Source organism: Phaethon lepturus, unplaced genomic scaffold (assembly GCF_000687285.1).
Source record: "Phaethon lepturus isolate BGI_N335 unplaced genomic scaffold, ASM68728v1 scaffold8575, whole genome shotgun sequence".
In the NCBI taxonomy this organism is placed as follows: domain Eukaryota; kingdom Metazoa; phylum Chordata; class Aves; order Phaethontiformes; family Phaethontidae; genus Phaethon; species Phaethon lepturus.
Window position 1 is genome coordinate 1 of NW_010542609.1, and position 14806 is coordinate 14806.

At 39.6% G+C, this 14806-nt stretch overlaps 1 protein-coding gene across 1 annotated transcript in view; it reads left to right on the forward strand.

The window, feature by feature from the left end:
• Positions 1-4565: 4565 nt before the first annotated feature.
• Positions 4566-14806, forward strand: part of RNF38 (ring finger protein 38) — a 42122-nt gene continuing 31881 nt past the window's right edge. Inside the window, exon 1 of the mRNA XM_010288079.1 lies at positions 4566-4661. The gene's annotated coding sequence lies outside the window, so the exon portion shown is untranslated. The remainder of the gene's footprint in view (positions 4662-14806) is intronic.

Genomic DNA, 14806 nt, shown 5'->3' on the forward strand with positions numbered 1-14806 from the left:
TTGAGCCCGGCAGCCGAGGGGGGAAGGGGGCGCCGCTGGGCGGCTTCGCGCCGGACCTAGCTCTGTTGGGCCGTCATTCGTAAACGTAGAGGGCGAAGGACACCGCGCGGCTTAAGCGTGAGAGTCGCCGCTGGGAAGCCCGAGCGGCCCGTTGTGCCTACATGGAAGCCGTGCTTCCACGTGGGGCGGCCTGCAAGGTGGATGAGAGCTCGGCGAGGTTAATTCACAGGACATAACGCAATTTTAACAAAATAAAATGCTTATCTGCTTTGGCGAAAGGTAGAACTGGAACGTAAAAATCAGCAGACTGTCCAGAACTGAATTGCTGTGTCCTGTCCTGAAGAAGACAAGCAGGTTTGATGTCCTGCGTGCAAGGAGGTAGCAAGTATTTCTGAAGCACTGAACAGCTGATTGTCCTCTCATTCTTACAGTAAAATAAAGTTTCTAGGTGTCTTTCATTCTCTCAAGTTAGTTGAGAAAGAACAACTGTTCAAGAAAACGTTGATGTTAACAAGCATGCATTGTAGGGCATTCTGCTAGTATTTTTCAGTATATGAATTAATTCCTATTCCTGTATAATATGAAGGGTATTTTTTTATACTTAGACCAGAAAGATGCTTCTTATTTCCTCAGGAAGTGTATTTTAGAACTAATTATGCATTGAGATGTTTTCTGGAGACATCCTTTTTAAGATGTAGTTGTTTATGGCAAGTAATTTAGTTATTACTTTCACAGAAGTTCATTGAACTGCAAGTTTTTTAAATGTTTATGAATGTATAGTATTTGCATTTTGAAGTGCATTCTTAAGGGTGGTATTTGAAGCAAATGCATATGTTCTGGTAAGTTCTTCAAATGTATAGTGATGCAACTGGAATGGTAAGATGAACACAATTACTAATAGTCTGCCTTATTCAGATGTTGCTTACTATTTTATTAGGTGTTGCTACTGACATGCTTGTTGTTAAATGCCATTCACTGAGGCAACTGTTTGGTTTCGATTGCCAAATTCATGGTAATTATCCACATCCTGGAGATTTTACTAGTTGCTGGCCCAACAGACTCCTTAACTGCTTTACAGTGCTACAAGAATGAAAAGTACAAACCTTTTTTCCCTTCAAGGGGGTATTGTAGCTGTGGTATTAGATACTCACTGCTCTGAGAAAGAGGAGAAAACTCCATTTGGATACTTCTGTGTGCAGTAAGAGAAAGGAGCATGCAGTTGTTGAGGATTAAGTATGAGACAGGAGAGCAAATAGGTGCCATGGTAGATCTAATGGCTAGTGAAAGTTGGTAATGTTGTTGATCTTCCTTAATCACCAGATCTCTAGTAGAAAAACCTGTGCATACATAGAATAACAATGTGAAGAAGGTTTCCAGGGAATTGTTACCAGGAGATAGTACATGTTAAGAGTGGTAATTGTGAGAAGTAGTATATAAATAAAAGGGGCTTATAAATTAGGGATCTCAAGATTCTCCTGTGTGAAACTTATTTTGTCATCTCCCCGACTTACAGAGCAGGTTAAACTTCATTTGATTCACTTTGATTTTTTTTTTTTTTTAATAGAAGTATAATAAATACCAAATCGAAGTTGCAAGTTGATCGGTCTTTCATTTGCGGCTGTAGTGGTATGGGAGTCACAGTATATGATTGTCTTTTCTTTTTCTGAAAGATATGGTTTTGGCTTGGAAGCTGACATCAGTGGCATCCATGCTACTGTGATTTGTGATGTTTATACATCAGCTTATCTAAACATGTTTTTTCAATACAGTTTATTGACATTATAACAGAAGATAATTTATACAGTTTAAAGTGATATTCTTGATTAAGCCAACTTACTTTTTCAACTCTTTACTAAGAAAATCTAAGAATTAAATGGTTTCTATGCAAGCTTTTATTAGAGTATAAAAAATTGTGTTGTTGGGAAGACAAGTTACTTCAGGGCTACTATTGAATTGAAACTTAAATTGTAGTCTTGTTGCATTCCAAAGCTGTCATACATGTTTTTCCATGGAAACTAGATGGGCTAAATTGCTAATGAATCGAATAGGAATTTGTACAGAGCAAGACTTAGACTTCTAAAGGTGTTTTAACTTAATTTCATTACTTAGCTCCACCACCCCCAGCCATAGAGGAATTTTAAAGGTAGGAATAAGGGTACAGGTAGGATGTGAAATTTCTCTTTCCTATTTTTAGTCAGAGAGTTGTTTTGACTGTGGAGGACTGATCCGTGAAACCTCTGGAAAGATGCAGTTTTGACTTAACCACTTCATGCAGAAATACAGCTTGTTGGTTTCCTTTTCTATGTAAGCATCTGTATCAAGTTAAATAATCTAATAGGGTGTATTTAAATCCTCATTTCAGCAAAGCTTGTCTAGGTCTCTGATTTAACAGGGTAATTTTCACGGTTTTTACTCTTGAGCTTTACTTGGGAGTGGGTAAATTCTTTTACTAAGTTCTTGAAAGATCAAGGAAACTTCCTTTGCTTTTTGGTGCCCTCTACTGATCTCTGTTTGTCAGAACATCAAAAGCTAGGGATTTTTTGTCTTCAGAAGCAGTAGGCTAACAGCAGTAGCTCTTTAAAAACAGTGGGAAGGGAAATGAAAGAAGCCTTTCTGCACCTTAAGTATTTTCCTGATTGCTGTCCAACCAGTTTGTCTGGATTGCAGTGGATCTATTCCTCACCTCGTAGAAAAATAGTTAAGCAGCATAAATCTGCCTCATCTAGTGTCTTCTGTAGGCATTCCAGCTGTAAAAAGACTAGTGCCTTTGCTCTTCTGCCTCTTCAAAAAATTGAGATTTTCTCTCTTTAATACCCACAGTTCCTGGTTCTCAGTGAGCACATTTCAGATTTACTGTCCTAGAACTTTTTACCTCCTGGTTCACTTGCAATAACATTGCTTTTTGTATTTCCCACTACAACCTGAAATACTGTAAAGAAGTGCAGTGCTTAATGTGAGTGCCACTACATATGCTATATTTTACTTGCTTTCTGTTTCGGCAGCCCTTTCATCTTGTCATTCTTGCAGTTTTGTTGCTATCCCTGAAAACTGTGAACACCTCTGTCCTAGGCAAACTCAGCAATTGCATGAAACTCAACCCTGTGCTCTCTCCAGAGCTTCTTATCTTAGCCTTGTGGTCTGTCTTTGCCAGCTCTGTTTCTGACAGAACTGGCCAGATTTTTCTTTCACATTGCAGTATGTATTGTGAGCAGGGATAAGAGCATTCATGGCACAACTTACGGTGCTTGCTGAGCAGGTGCTCTGACTGGCAGCCTTCATGAAAGCTTTAGGAGGTGGCTTTCTCTCTGGACAAAAATTAAGAACTTGCCTTCCTTGGTGTTGGGATTGTTCTTTAAAAAAGGTGTGATTTGCTGAATATTATTTATTAGCTGCATTTTCAAAATCTGATTCTTGGAAATCAATCTCTTGCAAAGACATTTAAAACTTTTATTGGTAACTACGAAGGGAGGGAATTTTTGGTTTGGTGCTCTCTGTGCATATGTCTGTTGGGAAAACATTGGTACTGAATATAAAACCAGAGAGGGAAATGAAGATATTAGGGACATAAAAGAGTAGGAACAGGTATTCATTTTAAATGTTGTGGAAGGAACTTATACCAGATGTGAACACAAAGAGCTTGGCAAGACCAATATGCATTTGGTCATTCTGTATATGAATCTCTACTTAGCATAGGTTAGAGATCATATGTGAAGCTTTCTTCCTCTTTATTCTCAATTTCCTTATTATGTCACAGAACAGTTAGAGCACTCTTCCTCAGATTCAAATACAGAGACCTAGTATAGTGTTTGTATTTTCTGGCTCTACTTTCAATATGTGGTTGTTTACATATATCTCTAGTTGAAATGTGACTTAACAGTTCACAGCTGTGATGGTGACTTTGTTCAGTGTAGGGCAGAGCTTGAGACTATATAAAAAAAGAACATATTGAATTTCTTGCATGCTTTAAGTTCTCATGTCTTTTTTTCCTCAGTAAAAATGTGAAATGAGGTTTGAGAAGTCAGCAAACCATGCTTTTTTGAGTGCATTTAGGAGAGTGAGGCTTTTTTTCTTCACATATCATCTGATATCGATCATGTGGTTTGGTCTTTTTTTAACAAAGCCTACAATGACTTTGTGTGAGAATAATTCTATTTTCTAAAGTAAATTAATAGATCTACACAAGTTTAACAACCACTTGAATGAAATCCTAGATTTGTACTATCATTGAGGATGGTTCTGTGGTCTATAAACATAGTGTTCTGCAGTGTAAATTAACCAATTTCTTACTAAAATTGATTTACAAGATGCCAACTATAACATGATGCTCAGGGGGCATACCATTGTGTTTATCCATTTGTAGGTGATACAGAGAGTTTAGTTGTCCTATGAATTACAAAGTAAAGCCTTTGTATTTGTTTCAGCTATGAAAATTTCCCTTCATGCAGGAAATGACCCGGAAGAAGGAAAGAACAAATTAAGTGTCAGAAATGGGAGAACATAGAAAACTGAAATACAGAGTGAGAGGCGCCCTGACTCTGGTATTGGGGGCTGCTGTGCCAGTTACGTACTACAACTGTTGCAGTTGTACTGTGTGCCGTTTGGGATGTGTTTTCTCCCTTATTCTGTGGGATCTTCCCCACAGAAGAAGGAAATTGAAAAAGGTAGAACTTAGAGTCCCTTATTCTTAGGATTAATATCTCAGCCACCTTTGAATTTTCAGGACTCTGTTAAAATAAAACTTTTTAAGTTTTATAACAACTTTTTTTTTCCCTGATACCAGTGTGTGTATATTGCAGTGTATTGAAGAACATTCTATATTTAAATGACATTTTGGTCATACCAGTTAGGTAGGTAGGTGGTTTTGTGGATTCATTGTGTAGTTTCTAAAATGGATTAAGGGTATTTGTTCAGACTTCAAATTTCTAGCAATATGGAGAGAATGGAAGAATGTAGAGAGTGAACAGTGGTACATTCCTGAAGAAATTAGATCCTGACTTTCCTCAGTTTCTGAGAACACACAATGCTGCATTATACACTGAAATTTTTACCCGTATGGTGTGCTGAGCAGAGACATACATCTTTTGCTAACACAGCTCAGTGTTGTGATGACAAGCAAAGCCAGTGAAGGCAGTGAAATGTAAATATGCTCTACCACAGTAAGTATTGGGGTATTATGCCAGTAATCCTTTTCCTAGGACAAATTACTAGTGCTGGCTTGCCTTTGCCCATTGTGTTAAGGACATCAATTACAATAGTATAAGTAACATTTGTATCAATGTAAGTGTAATCTCTTTGGGGGCTGAAGTTGAGGAGGATTGATTTACATCATCTATGTTAATTGCTGGTTAAAATGTATTCTTCTGTCAAAAATTGGTTCATGCCTCACTAAATACTAGTTCAGGTGCTTAGGTAGCAGTATGCCTCCAGTGAGTGTTTGGGTATTCTTTAACACTTTGTCAACAAATATGGTCAGTGTAACATTAATTTACCTGAATAAGAAGGTTCAGTCTTCAGTGCTCAAATGCTAGCTTGTCCACTTACGTATATTGTGTTTCATATATGTGTGTCCATGCTTGTGTACATATATAGTTTAATGTGGGGAAAAAATTCTCTTAAGTGGAAACAGTGTGATTTGTTTTATAATTGTCTTAATTACCCTGTTTCTGTTGATGTACCTGTATGTTAATTTCACATGCCTAAATGAAGAAGTCAATAGTGAATACATACTGTACATTCAAACTGTATGTAGAGAAGACTTTGGTATGAAGATAACTTTGAGCCAGCCTTCTTTTCAGACTCGTTGCCCCATCAGTTAAAAAAGCAGAATTATTTTTAAACCTGAAAACTTGATTTTTCTGAAATGTGTCTATATCTGAACACCTTGTCTTGATTTCACCACTTTGCTATTGCCGTGGCACCATTTTAAGTATATCCATTTCAGTATATTTTATGACATTTAAAGTAATTTCTTTATAGTAATGAACATATTTTAATAGTACACATGCAAAGTTTAATGTGTTTCAGCCTTGTATATAGGGAAATTGGCCCTCTTTCTGTAGTGATAAACTTGTGATTGTAATTAAAAACTTACTGTGTATGATAAGAAGTTGCTGTTAGCACCATCTCCTGAAATGGCACTTTCTGTATTGTGTGAGGTGGTGTTGATGTCAAAACATGGACACTTTAACTCAGATCTTGGTAGGCAATTTGGAGGTGAACTGGTAGGAAATGAGAAACTGAAAATATATTAAAAAATCTTATTGGATACTAGTACTATATATTGCATAATTTTTAAACTTTCCAGTTTCAAGAAAGAAAACTTACAAATATTTCGTGAGATATTGAATGTACATAACAGGTTTTGCTTACTACCCTAGTGCATGTTAATACAGAATCAAAGAATCATTAAGGTTGGAAGAAACCTTTAAGATCATGAAGTCCAACTGTCAATGATCCAACTGTCCAACACCATCACGTCCCATAAACCACATCCCAAAGTGCCACATCCACACCTTTTTGGAACATTTCCAGTGATGGTGATTCCACCACTTCCCTGGGCAGCCTGTTCCAGTGCTTGACAACCCTTTCAGTGAAGAAATTTTTCCTGATACCCAATGTAAACCCCACCTGGCGCAGCTTGAGGTCATTTCCTCTCGTCCTTCCATTTGGGAAAAGAGACCAACACCCCCATCACTACAGCCCCCTTCCAGGTAGTTGTAAGAGCGATAAAGTCTCCCCTCAGCCTCCTCTTCTCCAGACTAAACAGCCCCAGTTCCCTCAGCCGCTCCTCATAAGATTTGCTCTCCAGACCCCTTCAGCAGCTTCATTGCCCTTCTCTGGACACTGTCAAGCAACTCAATGTCCTTGTAGTGAGGGGCCCAAAATTGACTGCAGAAAACATTGGCAGAAACAGCACAAATTGTTTTCCATTTATTGTTACCCACACCATTGACAAAGCTGAGTTAAATTGAGACCAGAAATGGGGAGTTTAAAGTAAAATTAGTATTTTCCCAATAACTTTGCTCTTTAAGAGAGAGGGAGGTATAGAAGAATTGTTTTCCCTTATTGAAGTTTGGATGGTGTTTTGGTTTATGAGAGATAATGATCCCTATTTGGAAAAAAACACATTGAAATTATGTAAAAATAAATACTTAACTGTCTTCTTTGATTCATTTCTCTGGAAAAAATGATTGTGAAATCTCATATTTCAAAGGATTCTTGTTTGCATGCAGCAAGTACAGCAAGCAAGAGCAAATACTAATAAAATTCAATTTGAATAACTTTGAGATGGCTGTGTGTTTCCTTCTTTCTTAAACCTGCTTCAGTATTAGAAAAGGAGATGCTTCAGATGTGATATATGGGTTGCAATGGCCTTTTTTATGAGCAGTAGAACTTGAAAATAAGAAACATGTAGTCCTACTAAACACAGTTTTCTGCTGCTTGCTATTGAGAGTGCTGCAGTGTGCCAAATAGGATGCTAACATTTTAAATTTTTTTTAATGTTCTTGTGCATTTTAAATTCATGCAGTAAAGAAATAATCCAGCATTTGGTATGAGAAATTGACACCTAAGAACAAATTCTTAATACTGTTCAAAATATTTAAAATACTTGCTGTGAAACTCAAGCAGTCTAGGCTTAGTTGTCTCTTTAGTGTTGTTTCTTGTGTATCCTAAACACCCTGTTAAATAAGAATTGCATTTCAGAGGAGCTGATACAGAGAAAACCCTGGAAATGGCTGTCAGCCTGAAGTAAAATAAACAACAAATTAAATATTCAGTTATTAATATGTTTTAATCATAAGTAAAATTAAGACATGCATTTGGTGAATATGTTTGAAGATATTGGTATGCAATTTGCTGTTGCAAGCCTTAGATCTTTCGCAGAAACACTTAGCATGGAGGATTCATTGTCAGTTCCGGTTGCTGAAGAACATTGATCATTGTGCTCGCCGTCAATAAATAATGAGTTAATCCTATTAACCATGGATGAACTATGGATGGCGCAGAAAGATTACTGATGAGTGTTCTTGATACAGTTGTTAGATACAGAAACAGTCTAATTGATATATACCATCATAGCTTTGAAACACAGAAACTTAGATGGACTTGCATCCTCTTTAGACTGTGTTTGGTAGCGTTGCTCTTCTTTTACAAATTATGTTCCTTTTTTAAATACTGTGTAAATTTTCACTCTTTCACTGTTGGAAGGGCTCTTTAATTCACAGAAGTTATTAAGAAACCTGATATATGTAAACTTGCTACAGCGAATTTTATACTGGCAATGTGACATTGTTATTGTAGATGGGTTTCCATTTTAAGATGGAATTACTCGAATTTTTTTCTTGTCATATGATCATATTTTTAAAGCAAGTTGCAGAAAACATTGTAGACTTCCTTTCAGAATAATGTGCCTTGCTAAGGATTCTTCTGACTCTAGGAATTGAAATACAGAATATTTTCTCCCTAATCCACAGAGAGGATGCCAAGAGGCGTTTTCTTTTGAACTACTCTTTTTTTCCTGTGCGTTTTGCTATAACCATAGGAACAGCTGATGTCAAGCTTAGTGTTTCCTGGTCTCTATTTGTGGAATTTTCATCCCAAGTACTAGTTAAAAATCAATTTTCTTAATTCTTGACAGTCTTCTGAAGTGCAGAGGGAAATGGTATCCCATTTTAAATACTCAGATGTATCTGGTGTTTAGTGGGGAAGGGATACTTTGTGTCTCAAGGGTAGCTGTTGGAGCTCTACCCCGAAGTACTATTTGAGTTGTGCTTTGCAGCTTTTACAGGAGAATGCTAGTGTTTAGTATAGAGTGAAAATCAGTTACTGCTTTCCTTTGTGCTGTTGCAGAATATCAGAATGGCTGAGTTTGGAAGGGACTTCTGGAGGTCATCTGGTCCAACCCCCATGCTCAGGCAGGGCCACCTAGAGCCAGGTGTCCAGGACCATGTCCAGACAGCTTTTGAAGATCTTCAAGGAAGGAGACTCTACCACCTTTCTGGGCAACCTGTGACAGTGCTCAGTCACCTTCACACAGTAAAAGAAGTGTTTCCTTATGTTAAAATGGAGCCTCCTGTGTTTCAGTTTGTCCCCATTGCCTCTTATCCTGTCACTGGGCACCACTGAAGAATCTAGCTCTGTCGGTCTTTACAGCCTCCCTTCGAGTGTTTGTACGCATTGATGAGATCTCCCCTGAGACTTCTCTGGGCCAAACAGTCCCAGTTCTGTCAGCCTTTCTTCAGAGGACAGATGCTGTAGTTGCTTAATTGTCTTTGTGGCCCTTTGTTGGATCTCCAGTATGTCGATGTCTGTCTGGTCCGGGGAGCCCAGAACTGGACACAGTATTCCAGATGCTATCTCTTAGGGCTTTTGGGCCTACCCCAATAATTGGCTCATTTGGGCCTTCCTTTCAATGGGGAAAGAAAGCCATATTTGTTAGAGCCAACTTTCAGATTTGGGAGGGACTGTATTTCTTTGCCAAATTTCCATTAGACCAAATTCAGATTACCGTAGTGTTCCTTCATCAAGAAGCCATGTTTCCAAGTTGCCTCTTGGTCACAGCTCTGAAATAAAAGTTTGGCTGGAAAGAAAGGGTGCTGAATATTAATGGTAGTGATGTTTTTCAGTGAAATCTGAATAAGACTTAGTAAAGATCTGATATATTGTTTAAAGCAGTTGTCTTGAAAGTTTACATTAGTGCTTTGGTTTGTATTAGGGTGAGGTCAGCAATATTAAAATTTTTAGTTTCTCACCGTGTGCCCGCTTTACCTCCACTTTATCACTTTGTTGTACCAGATCGTGCTTGTTATCAACAGCCATAAAATTTTCCAGTTCCTACCGGAAAAGTCATGGTGTTTGGTTCCAGACGTGTTCTTATTCATGAGAACAGGTGAAATGGTTATGTGTGGGCTGAAGTAGAGATTCTGAATCCTGCTTAACACTGCAGAAGTTGAGCAAGCAGTGTTTTGTGCTGTAGCTGAACTGGCAAGCAGTTGGCAGAGTAAAAAAGATCACTACATTAACCAATGTGACTAAGCCAGCAAAATTCTTTGGGCAAACCCAATTATACTGGCAAAAGATTATTATTGTTGATGTTTATTCTGTCAGCTTAAAGTTCCTCTAAAGAGCTTTTGCCAGTAAAAGCTATGTGTCATCACAGTATGATTCTGCTGGCAAATCTTTATATATAGACAAGTAATTTGTCATGCAACCCTGTGTCCAACTGGGTAGTCTTTGTTTATTTTGTCTTGGAAAAAGCACGGCAGTTAGGCTTGAGAATAATTCAACTTTCCATAAAATCTGTAACTTTTTTGCCACTTGTGGCACAGGGCTCTTAATTAATTGCAAATATTTGCTTCATTTTAGTAGCTCCTTTCTAGATTTATTTAGAACTAGAATTTTAAGAGTGTATTTAAAGGAAATGTCAAGCTTTACATGTAAACCCCAAGAGCTTTTCATCTGTCAGCTTACCAGTTAATATCATCACACTTTTTTCCTCCCATTTCTTTTTTCCCCACTGTTACACAAAATGTAGGTGCAGATCCCTTGGGGGCAAGGCAGGACACTTGGCAAGTGAAAGTTTTGGCTTTAATGAAAGCCTAGCATTACCACAGTGGGAGCTCCAGGACACCAATGCTAATCAAATAGGGACCCAATGTAGTGGAGCTCTCTCAGGAGTGAAGGTCAAGGGAAAGCAGGGGTGGATAATAAAACTTGTGCTGATTAGCATATCATACATATGCAATGTCCTGTTTTGCTTGTTGGAGAATTCGCTGGTGTAGTACAGGTGCTGTTGTCTGAATTCTGAGATCTGCAGCTGGCTGCTGTCATTGGTGCCTGTGCAACAGTAGGTGCAGATAAGGAGGGAAGCAAACTATCCCAGGTTACCATAACATTGAGGTAAGATGTGCTTGGGACTCTCCATACTCAGATGGGGGAGGCAAACTATCCTGCTTTACTATAACAGTCTTCTCATGCCCTGCACCCACCCTTTTAATTTTTATTAAATATTCTTGTTTAGGGAAAAGTATAAGGACCTGTTGTTTTTTTCAATATACTCCTTAGTTTTTACTGTTTTCAGAGGCAGTCTTATCTCATGCTTCCTGGACTGTAGTATCTGACAGTATCCGTATAATTTTTCTTTGTATCATTAGTGGAAGAGTTGTGTGGTTTCTGTAAGGGTATGTGGAAGGAGAGAGCATCAGCTTGTGTGTGTCTGGTCAAGGACCTTTTCAGTGCCAAAAGGGGATGATAAGAAAAGGAGGAATAAATAGGAACATAATGAGACGCAAAGCAGACCAACAAAAAGTAAGGGAGCCAGTAACACGGACCAAATCTGGTCAGTCACTAATCGATGCAGGGGTGTGGAATGTGGGAATGTTTATTTCAGTGAGATCAAAGACCATGTCAAATGGGATTGTAACGAAAAGGGAGGGAGTCAAAATATACAGAGGCACAAACCTGCCAAACCAACTTAATGGAGAAAAAGAAAAGAAACAAACCTGGTTAGTCACACTAATTGCTGGGCTATCAGGAAACTGCGTGCAAACAAGGACTTTGTGACTGATAAGGATGCAAACCTGAGGGTCCAGGATGTTCAAGGGTGTTAGTGGGACTATGCAAGCCAAGGAGGCAATGTGGAGGGGAAGGGAGTCGGGGAAAGACAAAGAAAGAAAGAAGTAGAAAGAAAGAAAAGGGGCCAATCATGTAAACTGTGGCCAGTCTTCACACTTGCCTGGCCGAGCCCTGTGCCTCATCGCTGTGGTCTGTGCTGTTTTCTTTGATCTTTTCTTAACTATCTTTTAAGGTAATCTCACACTGTATCCCATGAGTGTGAGTGCTACAGAGACTTAAGTGAGACCAGCTTGAGTGAGACTAGGCCAGCAACTGGAGCCTCAATGGAGGTGTAGGCACTACCAGGTCTGTGATGCCAGCAATGGAAGCCCGTGGGGGTCTCCAGTCTCCATGTCAGGAGCTGGAGGGGCTGTAGGTCTCTGGATTATCTTGTTGGTTTCCTACAGACTTCATATCCATAGTGCTAGCTATTGGGAGGACTGCTCTGAGTGGACTGGGTTCCAGCTACTGGAATCAGAGCAGGGATATGGGCATCCCTGGCCTATGTCAGTTACAGGATCAAGTGAGGTCTAAGTCGGGGTGGTGAGTGTCTCAGCTGCCAGCCCCTGAAGCAGCAATGGTGTGTGTCCCCAAACCCAGCTACTACAGGGACCACGTGTGTGTCTTGGTGGCAGTGGCAGGAATGGGAGCACAGCTCTCAGCCTGTGTGCCTGGTGCCAGCTGCTGGCAGGGAGTGAGTATCTGGGGGTGTTTTTATTTGCTTGCCATCTTCAAGCTGGACCAGTTGGCAGGTAGCGGGGCCTTGGGACCAGACGGGTGTCAGGCAGACCAAAGGTCAATGCTGGTGTTCTGGGGGGCCTGCAAGTGTGGCGTGCCAGTGGGACAAGTATGAGTGCTGCATGTCTGCAGTAAGCACCAAGCTGGACCAGCTGGCAGGTAAGGCGATTTGGGATTGGGACAGGGGTGCCGGGTGGGCAAAGGGGCCATGATGGTATATTGGGATTTCCATGAACATGCATGTGCTTGTGAACCTGGAGAGTGTTGTTTGTGTGCTGTACTCGTGACCTTCTGTCTCTGCCAGACTATGAGAAGGAGGGGACTTGGCTGTCGGTGCTTTTGTTTATGTGTAGAGTCCCTTATGTAGGTGCTGTTGAAGGCAGCACCTTGTCTGTGGCATTGTGTGTGACAAGCCTTGTCAATGTCCTGTGTGTGCTGTGTCTCTGGGATACAGGCTTAGTTTTACTTCTGCTTCATGCTTAGTTGAACCTGCAAACAGGAAAGCAGCAGCTGTGATCCTCAGCCTGGGATAGAGACACTACCACCCTGCTTCCTGGGAACACTGTTCAGCTTTTGTGGCCTATGTTGTCCTTCATCTGCGGTCAGATTAAACCTAACTTTTTCACACATTAAAGGTAGATGAAATGCAATGGTAGGTAGATAAGCACAGTCTTCTAATAGAAGCCAACAGATAAAATGTTATTTCCTTGTTCAAAATAATAAGTATTAGTTACATTTTATCATTAAAATAAATTGAAAAGTAGAGAATGTTTTTATACAGTTTTCTGCTTCTTTTGTGGGCTTTGATTCTGAATGCAGGAAAACTCTGTAGATTTCTAAAGCAAAGTTCTGCTTGCTTGGAAAATTACAGTTCTTGTTTAATAATGCCAAGATATCATACCCATGTGCTAGCATTGATTTTTCAAAGGTCTTTTTTTGTGTGGTGGTGCATGTCTGTCTCTGATTTTGTACATCTGATCCTTTGCATTTTCCAAATACATTATTTTGTAATGAAGCTTGCTTCCTCAAAAACCTTCCACTTTTTATTATTTACGATTAAACATAGAAACATCTGTGGGCATCACTGTACACTTACTCTTCTCAGGGCTAGTATAGGTAATTGATAAAAAGAGTCCATTACATCACTTTATATGTACCTAGGTAGCCTGTGACATGTTTCAAGGCCTGAGTAATGAAAGCTGAAAGTTTGAGGTAATCGGTTACTGTAGTGGTTGTGGCTGTCAAAATATCTGAGTAGGTAATAATTTTTGCCGTTTATTGCATTGGTTACAGCATATTACTGAGCTAACAGTCCCACTGCTTCTGAATATATTTGAGGTAAGATTTTGAGAAGAACTGAGTATTACGTGTTTACTGAAATGCAGATGTGGGATGCCTGTTGCATTTACTTTATCTGTTGATTTTATCATTGGTTTTTAAAAAGAAGTAAAAAACCAATCATTGTGGTTTGTTTTTTGGTAGCTTAAGATCTTAAAAGATGCTTGGAAATCCTAGACAAATACAGAAAATCCTCTTAGTCTTGTGAGCTAAGTTTTGTGCAAAAGACTTGAAGAGGAGAATTAATGTACAATAATTTTGCAGAAATACACTGCTGTCATTCTTGCACCAGAAATAAAACATGTTTGGCAACAAGACTCCAGTGTCCTTTGCAGCTTAATTTGTGCTCCCACTTCTCTGTTACACAGACTACAGTAAAGACCAGACCTCCATCTCTAATACCCATCCTGGATTAGTTTATAATTGCATGTACATTTTTGTCATTGGTAGGTAACCCTGGGTTTATTACAGTATGTACCAGTTGAATTTTGTGTACCTTTTCCTCAGAGGGAATAATCACTTCTCTCTTCCCCCTTTACCAGATACTAACTTTTTGTCATAAAAGGTGTAATAGGTATCATAAAAGTCATAAAGGTGTCATAAAAGAATAGATTTTTTTTTTTTTTTTTTAGACATTGACTGATTTCCATTGGACCTAGTTGATGGGTTCATAAAGTTTTGCAAGGAACAGACTGGTGAAGAGATAACATCTTTCCTATTTCTTCACTGTTGAGAGTAGTGACAGAGTAGTGACAGGGTGGGAGTGTTGATCTGCTGGAGGGTAGGAGGGCCCTGGACAGGCTGGATCGATGGGCCGGGGTCAACTGTATGAGGTTTAATAAGGCCAAGTGCCCGGGTCCTGCACTTCGGTCACAACAACCCCTTGCAATGCTACAGGCTGGGGGAGGAGTGGCTGGAGAGCTGCCTGGCAGAAAAGGACCTGGGGGTGCTGGTTGACAGCCGGCTGAACATGAGCCGGCAGTGTGCCCAGGTGGCTAAGAAGGCCAACAGCGTCCTGGCCTGTATCAGGAATAGTGCAGTCAGCAGGACTTGGGAAGTGATCATGCCCCTGTACTCGGCACTGGTGAGGCCGCACCTTGAATGCTGTGTTCAGTTC